Source organism: Phascolarctos cinereus, unplaced genomic scaffold (genome assembly GCF_003287225.1).
Source record: "Phascolarctos cinereus isolate Bilbo 61053 unplaced genomic scaffold, phaCin_HiC Scaffold_1;HRSCAF=81, whole genome shotgun sequence".
NCBI lineage: Eukaryota > Metazoa > Chordata > Mammalia > Diprotodontia > Phascolarctidae > Phascolarctos > Phascolarctos cinereus.
The window spans coordinates 224,728,258-224,744,864 of NW_027555514.1; positions in this window are offsets into that span (position 1 = coordinate 224,728,258).

Below are 16,607 nucleotides of genomic sequence, written 5' to 3' on the forward strand. Positions count from 1 at the left end.
TTGGAATAGTATTCTGCTACAAGAAATGATGACCAAGTGGACTTCAGAAATATCTGGAAATACTTGCATAGACTGATGCTGAGTGAAATGAGCAGAACCAGGAGAACGTTGTACACAGTAACAGCCATGTTGTACAATGACTAACATTGATAGACTTAGCCTTTCTCAGCAATGCATGGATCTAAGACATCTCCAAAGGTCTCATGATGGAAAACGCTATCCACCTCCAAAGAAAGAACTATGGAGTTTGAATACAGATTGAAGCACACTACTTGCTATTTTTTTTTCCTTCTCTTGTGTTTTGTTTCCTCTTTCTGGTGGTTACTCCTATTGGTTCTCATTCTTCCTAACAACGTGACTAATGTGAAAATATGTTTAATAGGAATGTATAGGTACAGGCTATATCAGATTGTACATTGTCTTGAGGAGGGAGGAGCGTGGGGGAGAAAAAATTAAAACTCAAAAGCTTTTGAAGTTATTGCTGATAACTCAAAATAAATTAATAATAAATACTTTAAAAATCCAAGAAACATTAAAAATAAAAAACAGACAATATTAAAAATGTTTTTACATGTAAATGGTGAAAAATAAAATACTAAATTAAAAAATGCTTCAATAAAAAAGAAAAAAATGATGTAAACATTTATTCATTTAACAATTGTTTTCTGATTGCCTTCTCCATTATAAACAGTAAACAAAATTAAAAAGAGCTCCCACCTCTGTGAATTTTTACAAACCAACATCTCCAATCCTGAAGTATATTCATTCTTTGTCACCACTTCTGTAAATCCTTATCGCCTTCAAGGCTAAGCTCAGTATTCACATTCTCAGCAAAGTGTTCCTTGATCCCTGTAGTTATTAATACTAATTTCCTCCCCAAATTATGGTGTATTCACTTATCTATGTTTTTTTGTATCCTGCATCCCCCTCTTCTCCTTATAATGTTGAATGTAAGCTCCTTGGAAACAATGGTGGTTTTAATCTTCACTTCTAAATCTCCAGTATAGTGCCTTGAATATGGTATGCAGCTAATAACTGTTTACTGAATTTGATTTAATTGAAATAAATTGAAGTAACCAGAGTTAATTTTCTTCAAGGTGTGTACAGAGTAGTTGGGAAGATGATAGGGCACAAGTAATTATAATACAAAATAGAACGTGACAAGGTATGATATATGAGGACAAGGTAAGATATTTACAAAGTGCTTTGAGTGTTCAGAAAAAGGGATCACTTCTAGCTAAGAGGGTTTGAAAATGTTTTATGGTAAAAGTGACGTTTAATTTGGACTTTCAATTTTTATAAAAAAGTGATGAAGATTTTTATGTAAAAAACAGAAAAAGAGAATTGTTTGTGAACATACAAATCTTCAGAATTTGCAGTTACTTAAAAAGTAATAAATTCAGTACCTTATTTTCAAAGCGATATCATTTCTCTTTCAACCACATTTTTTTTCTCTGCTATGCATTAAAATTGTTTCATTGGCACTATATTTTTGGCACCAACTTTTTTTTTTCTATTTCTGTGAAGTAATCCTTTGGTAGTTTATTTTGTATGGTACTGAATACGTAAATTAATTTAGAAAGTATTGTCATTGTTATTATATTGAAATAGCCCAATCATGCATAATTTATATTTATTCAGCTATTTAGATCTGTCTTTATTTATTTAAAAGTACTTTTCAGTTTTATTTATACTATCCTATGTGACCTTGGTAGGAGAGCTCCTGAATAATATATACTCTAAAGATATGTTGAATAGAATTTCAATTTCTCAATTTTCCTGATATGTTTTCTTGGTAATATGTGGAAAGACTGTTGATTTGGGTTTATTTTATACCTTGTGAATTTATTAAAATTATTAAATTTAATTGAATCTCTAACATTCAATCTATGTATCAATTAATAAGGATTACTTAAGTTTGTATTATGTGCCAGGGACTCTGCTAACCTCTGTGGATAACCTTCTTTCTTTGAAGGAACATACATTCTAATGAAAGAAAGAGCACAAAAATTAGAACTTCCAAAATCAGTACAGAATAGATGCGAGATAATCGTGGATGAGGATGGGGCTTGCAGCTAGAGTAAACAGAAAACATATGCTATAGGAAGAAATGCCTGAGCTGAGCATTAAAGGAAAAGAAGGAGGATATGAATACTATGATGGAAGGCAGAGCATTCCAGGCATAGGGAACAGTCAATGCAAAGACATGACAATGGGTTACATAATGTAGGATGTAAGTCAGTATGTTAGTTTGGGGATATTATAAAGTTGTGTAGAGGGAAAAGATGTAAGACACTTGGGAAAGACAAACAAGATCATTGTCTTAATATGTGAAATGCCACATAAGTTCTTATTTGGTTCTGTTGGCAAGGAGAACTACTGGAGTTTATTAAGTAGTTGTGACATGATCAGACCTACATTTTAGAAAACTCAGGTAGATATTTATCACTGGTAAAACAAACTCCAACCTCAAAAGGTAGATCATGAAAGGGCAGGGGGTTAAAAGGAAAGAAAGATTGTAAGAACCTGTGATTGATGTTTAGGGAAGAGAGGATGGACAGGGAAGTGGGTTTCATCAACAGTGTATCAATCAGTAGTTCTATGCTTACTCCCCTCTGGAAAAAAAAATTCTTGATCCTGCATTTTATATTTGATTTTACTCTGTAAGTGATTTTATTCTGTAACCATAGTCCTCTTCTCAGTCCATGGGTGAAGAGGCCTGTGTGGGCTAATAATCAACCTTCCACTTCTGAAGTTAGATATCATGGGTAAGCTTTTCTACAATTGCTGTTAGTGAAAGAAATACTTTATTCTCAATAAAACATCTCAGCATTCTCTGTGATATTTGTGTGGTACCCTTGAGAATCTAGGACTAGTTGGCTTTGTACCATCTTTAGCAATTAAGGTGGTTTTATGTAATTCTCCAGGTGGCAGTGAATCTATGTACCTGAGTCCTTATCGGTAATCTTAGTATATAGCCAGGACACTAAATTCCTAAAAGTATTCTTTAGAGGTGGAGAGAGATAGCCTTCATCCCACATAGGGATTATGTCCACTTTCTTTGATGTAACCAATAATGATTGCTCATCTCTGTGACGCTGTCCAATTAGATGATTTCTGTTCTATTCTTTGCTCCATGCTTATAAAAATAAATTTCATTTTTAATTTGGTATCTTCTGGCCAGAGGCAGTGCAATTTGACCGATTATTTATTATCAGGTCACATGCCCCATTAATAAATGATATCTTGCTCCAGAGAATTGACGCACTTTATCATTTTTGTTAAATTTCACATTCCACCTTTTGTCATCTTCTTCTTTATAAAACAAAATCAAATTACAGTACAAAAAAGAAAAAGGAGAATGCACAAAAAAGCAACAACAAATGATTTTATTATGAAATATTTTGTCCAACTATTTCAACAAGAAACAGTAATTTAAATGAAATGAATGGATATTTACAAAAATATAAGAATGCATAGATTAAAAGAACAAGAAGTAGATAATTTAAATATTCCATTTCAAATACTAAATTGAATAACTCATTAGATGAGCCCTCAAATGAAAAAGAAAAGATGACCAGGAGGATTTACAAATAACTTCTATCAAATATTCATAGAATAATTGATTTCAATAGTACATGAAATGTTTGCAAAAAATGTGGTAATATGGGATCCTCCTAAATCCCTGCCATAATACAAATATGGTCTTGCTAAGTAAATGAAGGATAGTCAAAACAGAAAGAAAACTATAGAACAATTTCCTTTATCTATATAGACACAATAAATTTAAATAAAATATTAACAAAGAGGTTATAATATATCATCAATATATGACCAAGTTAGATTTACATTAGATATACAGGGTTGATTCAGTACTAGGTAAATTGTAAACATAATTGTACTTATTAACAATGAAAACAGTACAAACTATATGAGGGAATAAATTCAAGCAAAAAGGAAACAAATTTACTTAGAGAACCTGAGTCAACTTTTAAAAAAATGAAATAACTTCAACCAAGTTGTAAGATATAAAATAAATACGTATAAATTGTCAACGTTTCTGTATAATACCAACAAGACCCAGTAGTAAGATATAGAAAAAGAATATTCATACAATACCTACTTTCTCCTTCCTACCTTGGTTATATGTTTTTAACATAGCCTAATTTTGAAAATAATAAGTTGCATTTCATTCTTCCTAATTTTCTCAGTTTATTCAAATTTTGTTTTTGCTTTTTGGTGAGGCAATTGGGCTTAAGGGACTTGCTCAGGATCACACAGCTAGTTAGTGTCATGTATCTGAGGCTGAATTTTAGGTCAGGTCCTCCTTACTCCAGGGTCGGTGCTCTATCCACTGCGCCACCTAGCTGTCCCAGTTTATTCAATTTTCCCTCTATTTTTTTTCTCTTTTGACCATCAAAAAAGAATAAAATCACCCATACTATATGTGTTTGTATTATTTAATCTCACTTTGTGAACTATAAGAACTTTAATATATATGAATATATTCAGATATACTGATATATCTGAATATATGATTATTTTTCCCCTATTAGAATGAAAGTACTTCTTCATTGTTTACACTTCTCTAAATATGCAAATATATTAACTTTTCTGGATTTTTCTTAACTCTTACATTTGAACTTCAATGCTTCTACCCCTTCTGGTGTTATTATTATTATAGCATTGTGTGTGAGTGTATATTTCTCTCCCTCCTATGAACTTACCTTATTGAAAAGAAAAGAAAATTAAAAATATAATTTCTCCATAAAATATGCATAGTCATACAAATTTTCTCAATGGCCATTCTCAGAAAAACAAAGACAAGAAAAAGTATGCCTCATTCTTTAACCTTGAATCTATCATCTTTCTGTCAGAAGGTGGACAGAAATGTTTCATCATTTTTCCTCTGGAATTGTGCATGGTAATTGTATTGATCATAGTTTTTATACTATTTAAAGTTGTTTGTCTTTAAAGTATTATTATTGTATGTTTTTTCTTCTGATTCTGCTCATTTTATTTTTCAGCAATTTATTAAAGTCTTCCAAACTCATTGTTTTAAAATATTGAAATTAAAATATAAATTGTTCTTTTGGCTCTGTTCACTTTCTTTCTGAATTAGTCCATACATGTCTTTCTATGATTGAACTAATCTGTTTTTGCTTTTGTTTTTGTTTTTCATTTCTTACAGCAAAGTAATATTCTAACAGGTAGATGGTGCAGTGGATAGAGAACCAGGCCTAGAGTCAGGAAGAATTGAGTTCAAATTTGGTCTCTTATACTTACTAGGTATGGGACCCTGGGTGAGTCACTTAACAATGTTTGCTTCAGTTTCCTCGTCTGTAAATTGAGCTAGAGAAAGAAAAAGGAAACTATTCCAGTGTCTTTGCCAAGAAATCCCCAAATGAGGGTCTCAAAAAGTTGGACAAGACTAAAACAACTGAGCAAGTATCCTATAAAACATGTATACATGTTCAGTCATTCTTGAATTGGTGGGCATCTCCTCAGTGTTCAGTTGCTGTCATCAGTGTTGTTCTTTCTGATACCACAAAAGAGTTGTTAGATATATTTATAATGATGTAGAATCTTTTTCTTTTTCTTTTTTTTTCAAATCTTGTTTGGATTATAGGAATAATATAGTCAAAAGCCATACATTCTTTAGTAGCTTGCTGTGTAAAATACCAAACTGTTTTCCAGAATGGTTGTACCCATTCACATATCCACCAAAAATACATTAATATGCTTATTTTCTGACAGACTCTTAGACATTTGGCATATATTTTTTGTCTTCGTTGCTAATCTGTTGAACATGAGGTGGAATATCAGAATTACTTTAATTTACTTTTCTCTAATTATTAATGATTACTGGATATATACTGAATTTCTTCTCTTGGGAACTATCTGCTCATCCTTAGACCATTTATCAACTAGAGAATGGATTCTGTTTTATAAATTTGGATTAGTTCCTTAAATACCTTGGAAATGAGACCTTTATAAAAAAAGAGAGAGAAAAAAAAAACATGCAGCACAGATTTTAGTGCCAAGTTTTAATCTTAGCTTTTTTAGACTTGATTGTGGAAAATCTTTGAAAATTTTATGTAATAAAAATTGTTAATTTTATCTTCTGTGATCTCCTGTATTTCTTCATTAATCACAAACTTTTCTTCCTATCGTAGGAACGATAGGTCATCCCCCTCCCTAGCACAAAGTCTCTCTAATATGTTTATATAGATATTCTGTAGCCAGGTCATAGATATGTTTGGAGTTTATCTTGGTATATGGTGTAAAATGTTGAACTAAACAATTTTTTTTCCATCCCGCTATTCAATTTTCCACTTAAAAATAAGTATTAAGTCCTTATTCTAGTAATTAGATTCTTTGTTGTTGTTTTTTTATCACTAGACAACTAATTATACTTGCATACATATATTGTGAACCTAATCTGTTCCACTGCTTGATATCTCTATTTTATTATCCTAGTTTTATAAAATAATTTTGTTAGTTTGATATTGCATCAAATACATAAATTTATAGAGTTCATATCCTCATTTTTATTATATTGGCTAGCCTTATTCATGAGTAATTAATATTTCTTTTTCAGTTTCTTGGGGTCTGTATTTCTAACAGTTTTTTGTAGTTGTATCTACAAAGTTACTACACATAACTTGGTAAATAAATTTGAAAGTATTTTGTATATTCTATAATTATTTTTAATCTTCTGCTATTGGATTTTAATACTATTAATTAGAAATGTTCATTAGCCTTGTGGGTTTATTTTGTAGCCTATGAATTTTCTGAATTATCTGAGGTTCTTTAAGTATGCCATATTTGCAAAAAGTGAAAATTTTCTTTTCCCCCTATATTTATTTCTTCAATTTTTTTTCTTATTTTCTTAATATAGCTAGAATTTCTGGTACTACATCAAATGTAAGTGTTAGCAATGGACATCTTGTTACTCCCTTCTGCCCTCTTTCCCCAATTTTACTGTAAAGGACTAGTTTATATTTTATTGCATACAATGCTACATCTTAGTTTTAGTTGTAGACTATTTATCCTCTTATACAAAGATTCATTTGTTACTATATTCATAATGTATTATATTTCATTTTGAACTTTAGTTATGATTGAATAGCTCCTATTACAGTAAAAGCCCAATTTTAATCCCTGATGTATTATTATTATCATCATTATTATTATAGGAAAATGTATTATTGGTTGTTAGCTTTTATCTTTTGACTCTTATAATGTGTTATTCTGTGACTGCTCTATACATTAATTTCTGTCAGTTCATCTATATTCCTTATAACTTGATAACTTTCCATATTCTTGTAATTTTTTTTGTGGAGTGGAGATGAAAAAAAAACTTGAGATATTAGATTTCCAGTTTGGTATTCTTGGAACTTTTTATTTTGGGTTTTCTGTAAGGAAGTAACTGGGCCATTCTTTCTATTTTTACATTGCCCTCAGGTTCTAATAAACGTGAGTGGTTATAATTTATGACTTCTTGAAATATTGTATCTATTTTTTTCCTTCCAATTTTAGTTTTCAGAGAGTTTAGTAAATTAGTGGAATCAGTAGTAAGCATAGTTTTCAGGGAGTCAGATGTTTCTTAAATTCTCTCTTCTTGGCATGTTCTCCAGGTTATTGTGTTTTGGATAAAAAGTAAATGTGCATTTTTTTCCCTTTTTTTCACTAAAAATACTCTAATATATCTTGTTGGCAATGGGTTTGCTAAAGAGAGTTCTACTTTCCCCCGTCTATTTTTCAGGGCATCTGCTATTTCATTAGGTTTCCCATCTTCTTTTCTATACAATTTATGCTTCTTTCATTTTTTTCCCTTTTATTTCCCAATTAAATCCATTTTTTCTTTTTTTTTTATTTCTTGAATGTACAAATGAAACCACCCCCCCAAACTTTTAATTAATTTTGTTGAGTTTGTTTGGGCACCTATTGACTCACAATATTCCATAAGTGTCCAATATTTCCTTTCTTTATCCCTTTTGATCATTGGATCCTGATTTAGTTTTGTGTCAGTCTCAGGCTTCACCCATCCCTGCACTCTTGAATAAGGAAGTCAAACTCTATTTGCTCCTGGGTTTTTATCTCTGGCACCTTCCTGTTCCAGCCTAGTGGAAATGTTTTAAAAAAAATGGAAATAGCAAAGATGTTCAAAGATGGTTATTGTTAAGTTGTTTTTCAGTCATTGGCAAACATAATGCAGTGGCTTGCCATTTCCTTCTCCAGATCGTTTTACAGATGAGGAAACTGAGACAAACAGGGTTAAGTGATTTGCCCAGAATCACTCAGCTAGTAATTGTCTGAGGTCAGATTTGAGCTCAGATTTTCCTGACTCCAGGCCCAACACTGTACCCATTATGCCACTTAGCTACCCAAAAAAGATGTCTAAAGATTAGAGATAGTTAAATTTCCAAACTTTTAAAAAGTCAAAAGTTTAAGATTCTATAAACCACAGACAGAGATTTTTATTGCAATAGCAAAAACAAAACTAGAATAAATTAACATATAGCTTAGCCCTTAGAAATAAGGTTTTTGTTTTGTTTTACAAACATAAAACATTGCTTCCCTAGTCAATCACAATCAACTAAACTCATTTCTTTTATGATACAGATACTAGATTAAAAGTTAAGGAAATTTATGTGCATAGTGTATCCTTATCTTAAGAAGTCATTCACCATAGAATCCTCTGGGATCTTTCTGTAGTACCAGAAATTCTAGCTATATTAAGAAAATAAGGAAAAAAAATTGAAGAAATAAATATAGGAGGAAAAGAAAATTATCACTTTTTGCAAATATGGTATACTTAAAGAACCTTAGGTAATTCAGAAAATTCATAGGCTACAAAATAAACCCACACAGCCAATGAACATTTCTAATTAATAGTATTAAAATCCAATAGCAGAAGATTAAAAATAGAAGTTTTATTTAAAAACAATTATAGAATATACAAAATACTTTCAAATTTATTTACCAAGTTATGTGTAGTAACTTTGTAGATACAACTACAAAAAACTGTTAGAAATACAGACCCCAAGAAACTGAAAAAGAAATATTAATTACTCATGAATAACTGTAGTGCAGTCAGAATCTTAATGTTCCTATAGTTCACAAAAAAATAAATAAGAGAAACTCACATATTGGGGGTGTTTTTCTTCTTTTTTTGTTGACCAGAAGAGAAAATAGAGGGAAAATGGGATAAACTGGGAAAAATTAGTTACATTTAAAAAAAAAAACATCACAGAAACACGAGGAAGAAAAAACAAACTATGGATCGTAGAGTTTTTATACCAGTTCATTCAATAACATCTGCACCATACAAAAGTGCTTCTCTGCTCATTGATTGACTGTTGGCCCACACCACTTTTCATCTGGGGAAGCCCTCTTCCTTTCTCTACTTAAATATAATATTTGCAAGCTCTTTAAAATTACAATCTTTTAAAAAGGCCTTTAGAAAGTTCTGCCTCTTAACATGAATACCTCTTCTCTTTAAACAAGAGTACTGAAGAACTCATCAAAAAGCTATCTCTGGGATACAAAGATAAATCTAAACATTTATTCCCACCCTGATTATGATTTATTCCCACCCCTATCAGAAAGAAGCATTCAGAACATAGCTCAGGTTAATTCTTTAAAGCAGATAAATAATCCTATGGAGGGAGGAGAGGCAAGAAAAATAAATAAATCACCTGCAACCAATCCACTTTCCTCTTTTCTTTTCCCTCTGAAGACAGAGGTGACAACAGAGAACAACTGATCCTTTTTGAGAAATTATACCTCTTGATTTTCCCTGATTTCAATGATGAGCAAGAGCTATCACAGACACTGTTAGCCAATGAAGTCAGTTCTCTCTCCTACTAATCAGGGATCTCTTAGCTAAAGGTTAATTCTCTGCACTATGGTCCTGACTCTCTTTTTCATTTCTTCACCATGATTCTGTATCCTTCTCCATGGGACCATGGAAGAGCACTCTGTCCTTCTGGCACCTTAATTTTATTGGAATTCCCCCCCCCCCAAAATGGCCAAATAACTATATTCAGTTCTTTAACCCTCTCTGGCTTCTCTCTTGACTCTGGACATCTTTCCTCACCATGACCCAGAATCATTCTTACTCTGGGAGATCACTCTTCCCAAGCTTATTTGTACCCCTACAAAATTACTCTACTCCTGTGGTACTGTCTTCTGATTGTTCAATCTCTACTGGAACATCCATTTTATGGAAGATGTCCAGAGCAGTGATGTCCATTCATTCCTCTCTAGGCTCTGCTCTAGACTCTCTGGACTTCTTTTTCCACTAGATCCCAATTCTGGTACCTTCAACTCCTTCCAAGGTATTCAGTTTCAATTTATGTGCTATCTTCTCCCATAAGAACTTTTGAGGAGAGAGGACAGAGGACAGAGATTGTCTTTCTTTTTACTTGTATTCTTATTCTGAGCTTTGATCACAATACCTTACATATGGTAATTGGTTAATAAATGCTTATTGTCGTAACAAGACTTTTGTCACCAAATTACTTCTAATTACCACATCTCAAAAAAGCAGCTGTCCATTTTCCCTGCTGTGCCTTCTTGTTTTCAGTTTTCTTAGTTAGCCTAATCTCAAGCTGCTCCCTATAACTCTCCACATAACTTCACCAGTTTAAGGAGAACTATTTTTTGTGACTCCTTTTCACTTAAAAAGTAAAAATTCCCCAAATTTACACCATCAAATAGATATTCCTATTAAAATGATACCCCAGGCATCAAATGTTTATATGATTTCTCATTGATTTGTTTTGTCATCTTTAGGCACGAAAGATTATTATAGGCAAAAATCAGTTGAGATACCATACTCCTGTGAAAGCTCAAAAATATTCCACGTGGTCTAACATATAATTGGGTATCCTTGAAATTGATTTTCTATTTATTCATAATTTTCCAGTATTTTAATAAATAAAATATTTCTGCCTTTTAAAACATTTTTAAATATAGGAGGCATCATTCTATATTGTTCATAAGATAAAAGTCTTCATATTTAAATTTATACCAAAGTCTAATTTTTCATCCAAAACTTCTTTCTCACACATAAATATATGTAAATACATATGAATTAACTAATAGTTCATATTAAAACAAAGTATCTGAGACCAATGTCTCACACCCTATCAGCCTTTCCTTTTACCAGAAAAAAAAAACCCTGCTATTTTAACCAATTAATACTTTATTGGAAAGGACTTTAAAGAGAAACTACTTTACTTGCTTGTCTTGTTATGATATTCTACAATGCTGATCAAGGCTACCGGATGGTTATTAATGTCTTCATCTTTAAAATAGGGACAATTTATAACAGTATTTTATACGTAATTTATAAAATAAGCACGTAATATGTAAGCGTCATATGCATCGTGGGATTAGTATGTGGGATCATGAGCTATAGGCTCAGCGAGATTTTCACTTGCATCACCCCTAAGACCCAAAATAAGCAATCATCCCTCAGGGTATACAACCTGCCAATCTCAGTAAGAGTATGTGATGTGAGTTCACAGGGTATGCATTACATTATTACATTACAATAATAGTATCATGGCAATTACTAATAATAGTTCAAATACATATACTGCTATCAATAGCTTGTGTTTGACTAAGGCCATATTTATGATATTATATTCAGTTTAGGGTATGATATTTTAACAAAGTGTCAAATTAATTTGAAAAAAAGGAGAAGATGGTCAATTTGTTACATATTCTAGATTCTAGGTCATATGAGGAAGTTGAATAAATATTTAACCTATGGAACATAAAACAGAGAGTTTTATTCAAATATTTATTTGATGCATGTTATTTCACTGGGCATAATTAATATTAAGGAGTGGAAGTTTTGAAGAAAGTAGATATATGCTTAACATATTGAATAATTTGCTAATGATTCACTTCAAAATTTCAATGCACCTATATTGTAACTGACTTGTATGAGCACTCTAGTAATATAGATTACAAATCTATTTATATTGTTTTCTGTGCAATGTTTGTGCGTTTCTTTCCTTTAACTTCTGAACAGGAGATTCACTCAACATCCTGTATCCTTTCATTTTAACCTTTTGACACTGTATGTATATCCATAATATAGTACGGAGGTTGTCCTTTGCTTATCCTACAACCAGTTCAACCAAGGTTTAGTCGCACATCTTGCTAATGATATTCTTCATCTGGGGATTTATTCATTGGTAAAATGTTGCTTAATCACTATTTTAAATTGTTTTATTATTTACAAATTGAATAAGCTGCCTTTAAAATTAGTAAGTTTTTCATCAATTATATTATTCAGGAAACGTTCCATCTTTCACAAACACTATAGAGAATGGCTTTATTGAATGGAAAGTTACATTCAATAACTTTCTAGTTCTCTTCCAATATTCAAATTCCATGAAATATATTTGAATGATGTGGAAGTAAAAGACTAGCAATTTCTTATGTCCTATGTATATCTTAGGAATATTAGTAAAAATGAAAATCAGTTTGTTATATGATTCTAACTTTTCTCTTAAGCAGACATGAACTTAACTTCATTTGGTACATATACCCTAATACTCATATAATTCAGATATTAAACATTCTATGCCTTCCCATTCTATGTAATTCTTGCCCATACCCCTCCCCCCATGAATTCACCACCAAATATTCCCTCAATGGGTGGGGGGAATCTTCTTGTTTTCTTGATATTGTGAGGTTGAACTGCCCATTAATTATTTCTCAATCTTACAACATGGCCAACCCAGTTTCTTTTCTCTATGGTGTGTATGTGTATTTTTTTATGTGTATGTGTGTATTTTTTTTTTTTTTGCTGGCATTCTGTATACCAGTTCTCCTCTTAATTATTTGCTTACAAAGTGATTGCTTATGTCCACCATTGTCCTTTGGGTGAGGGGCCAGCAAACTATTTGGCCCATGGGCCAAATTCAGCCTACCATCTGTTTTTGTACAACCTTCAAGTTAAGAATGGTTCGGTCGAATGGCTGTAGTTTGAGAATTCCTTCTTTAAAGCCTATAATGATCCATAATACAAGGGTAGAAAATGTTCATTCAGGAAGTGGTGAGCTCCTAAATATTTTTTTATGCAAATGTGGGACCATTGGCAAATGATCTCTTTGATCTTGGGTATGTCTTCATCTTTAAAATAGGGACAATTTATAATAATAATTTTGTGTACTTTATGAAATAGTCATGTGATATTTATGTTATATACATCAGGGGATTATTATGTGGAAAGTACTACAGAAATGAGTTGTGATTAAGAGTACAGTTGAATGAAGTTTTACTAATAAGAAATCAGTCCCATGTAAATGCATAAATGAAATAATGAGAATGTATTAACATGCGCAACCACTCTCACTAAATTAACTGGATACTAATTAGCTTCTGATTGAATTAACCCCAATTACTAACCTGTTAATTAGGCTGTTTGACTGGATTACTGGATAGGAACAATTTGATAGATGGTTCATGTAGTGAAAAGGGTCAAACCAGTTAGACATGCAGACATAGCATCAATTTGAACATAGATAATTCATTGTCTAATTTACCAATTTAATAAAATATATTTTATATGAAAGCCAGAATTAGAAGCAATATTACCTATATGCAACATTAATAGGTTCAAATGTACCTATGCTTTAATAAAAAAAATCTATAAATAATAATGTTATGCTTTAATTTACTTTGCACATATCTTGTCATAAACCCTCCTTAAAAGAAGTGCATTGGAGGTTTTTCTTTTAATTTGAACATTCTATGAATGCCAATACAGGTCAAAGACCATCCATCTGTTAATTTTTATTTTACTATGTGACTGGCCCATTTCCATTGCCATTGTATGTTTCCTGGATTTTGTAATTTACCACACATCTTGCACAAGTTATCAATTCTGCTGCCTGGTTACTACCATACGATCATCGGTTAGAATTAGAATGAAACTTAGGAGGACATCTAGTTCAATAACCTCATTTTATAAATAGGAAACTGAGGCCTGAATAAGTTTAATGATTTGCCCAGAGTCACAGAGCTAGTAAATATATGAGGCAGGATGTAAAGCCAGGTCTTCCCAACTCCAAATCCAGGTACACGTGAAGTGAAAATATACTTTACATAATTTTTTTTAAATGATATTGGATAACTATTTTTAACCTATTGGTAATTTCATAGTGTCATTGATTTACATCTAGAATGGCCATCTGAGTTGATTTGCTCCAACTTCTCTCATGTTGCAAAAGCAAATGATCCCAGTAAGAGTATAGAATCATAAATGTACAGCTTGAAGTGATCTTGGAAGTCTTATAGTCCAATTCCCTTGTTTATACTAGTTCTAATTCAGGCCATCATGCTGGTCATTTATGTTCAATATTAAAATGAAATGAGACAGTCATTCAACAATAAATAAAAGAAAATTTATTTTATCAGAAGGTTATTCAATTAGAATATGAATTAAAGATGTCTTGATTTGATTCATCTGAAAAAACAAGCTCCCCTGTCTCTGAGTTGCCCATTGTGGTCCAGCAAAAAGCTCTCCTTAGCTGTTTTCTTTCTTTCTATTTGTAATTAAGCAATCAGGAAATGATGTTAGTAGCTTAAGACATTTAGCCACCATTATAGAGTCAATTAAATATTCAGGATATTTAGAATACATTTTACAAAGGGAAAACAAAACAAAACAAACAAATAAAACTAAGCTAACTTGCTTGAGTGAAGAGTAAGTTAGGATATGGCCTCCATTTCACTCCTCATTTTTTAACTGAAGAAACTGAGGCCAAGTGTCATTAAATGATTTGCTGAAGGTCACACGAATAGTAAGCATCACTGGTAGAGTTAGAAATTAGGTCTTCTGAATTCAGAGATAGTAAGTACTCTTTACAATCCCAATGGCTTGCCCAAAGTCACACAGATAATAAGTAGTGGATTCAGGACTTGATGCTGTTTTCCTTACTTCCAATTGAAATCACCACACAAATGATTGTGTAAATATATTCAGTTTCATCATTGGCATTACTTTACCTCTCCATCAACTTCCCAGAATTAGTTTTGAAATGGTACTGGGGGGTGAGTATGGTCACAGTGTGACCCAATATGATAATGAGTTTCTTGCCCACTTTGAAAGGGAGATGGAATATGTACAAATGAAAAGATTTCTCTTTTCTTTCACATTCTTAGGAAGACCTGATGTTTTTTTGCTTTCTCATGCAAACACAGAGGTTTTTTTTTTAATTGGGGGTGAGGAATCAGTACCTCAAGGATCTTATGATTACACCAGTATGGACGTCCTCTTTACTCATACAATTTGCAAGGATCTTATGCTTTTTATATCTTAACTATAGCTATAATTCTTCATTTTCCTTTTGCCCTCTACCTCCAATATCTATTATTTCCTTTCCTCTGAACAATGCCATAACTCCTACAATTAAATGGAGAGAAGCCCTCACAACCACCCATAAGCCACTATGTGCTTATCCTTGATGTTTTTTTTTTTTTTTTTGCCCAAGTTTTTGCCAAAGCCTCTGTTAATCTATCCCTTAGTCACTTTAATCCCTTGGACACCATAATAGTTTTGAGCCTAATTAAATTATCTAAATTGATTTTTTTTCTATGGATGAAGAATTAGTTGTAAGTCCCCTGTTCAAAACCATTCCAGGTAGGTAAAATTTTCAGAGCTTATATTTTACTAGCATAGCCTTTGATAATTCATAATGACACCCATAACATGATGAGACATTGGAGTAGGACATGGTATTACTTGAAGAATACATCATTCAACATGTTAAGTTATACAACATACGAAACTGAAAATTGTAAAATATGTCAAACAAAAATTCAACTAAATGAAAAATGAAGTAGAAGAAATTTAATTTTAAAATTTAGCCAAAGTTTTTCAAAGAGCAAATCAAACCAGGATACTCCAACTAGAAACATCATCAATGACAGAAGCTATTTTTAAAAAGAACCTTATTTGATGAGGTACACTGGTTGAAAAACTAGACCATTTGAAGTCAGAGAACACTAATTTGATTACTGGCTTTTCCATAGAAATATCTGCATGACTTTGGCCAAATCCTCTTGTCCGTACTCAGTTTCTTTATCTGAAAACTGAAGGGTTTAGACTAATGCACAATCTCCAACATTCTTTTCCCCTCTTCAAATCAAATAATTCTGATCATGGATTTCAGGTAGTCCAATAAATTTTAAATTATCTCTCCTGGATCTATTTTCCAGAATAGATTTTTCCCCCTCCGAGATATTTCACATTGTCTTCTACTTTGTTTTTCATTCTTTTGGTTTTGTTTTATTTTTTTCTTGATTACTGATTGGCATAAAATCATTGGCTTCCATTTGTTCAATTGTAATTTTTGAAGAACTATTTTCTTCAGTGGGTTTTTGAAACTGCTTTTCTATTTGGACAATTCTACTTTATAATTATTTTTTTTCCTTCTGTGAATTTTGTGCTTCTTTTTCTGTTTTACCAATTCTTTTAAAAGCCTTCTTCTCATTGGCTTTTTGTACCTCTTTTACTATCTGGTCTAGTCTATCTTTTATTTGTTATTTTGTTTCTCAGTATTTTTTGCGTCTCC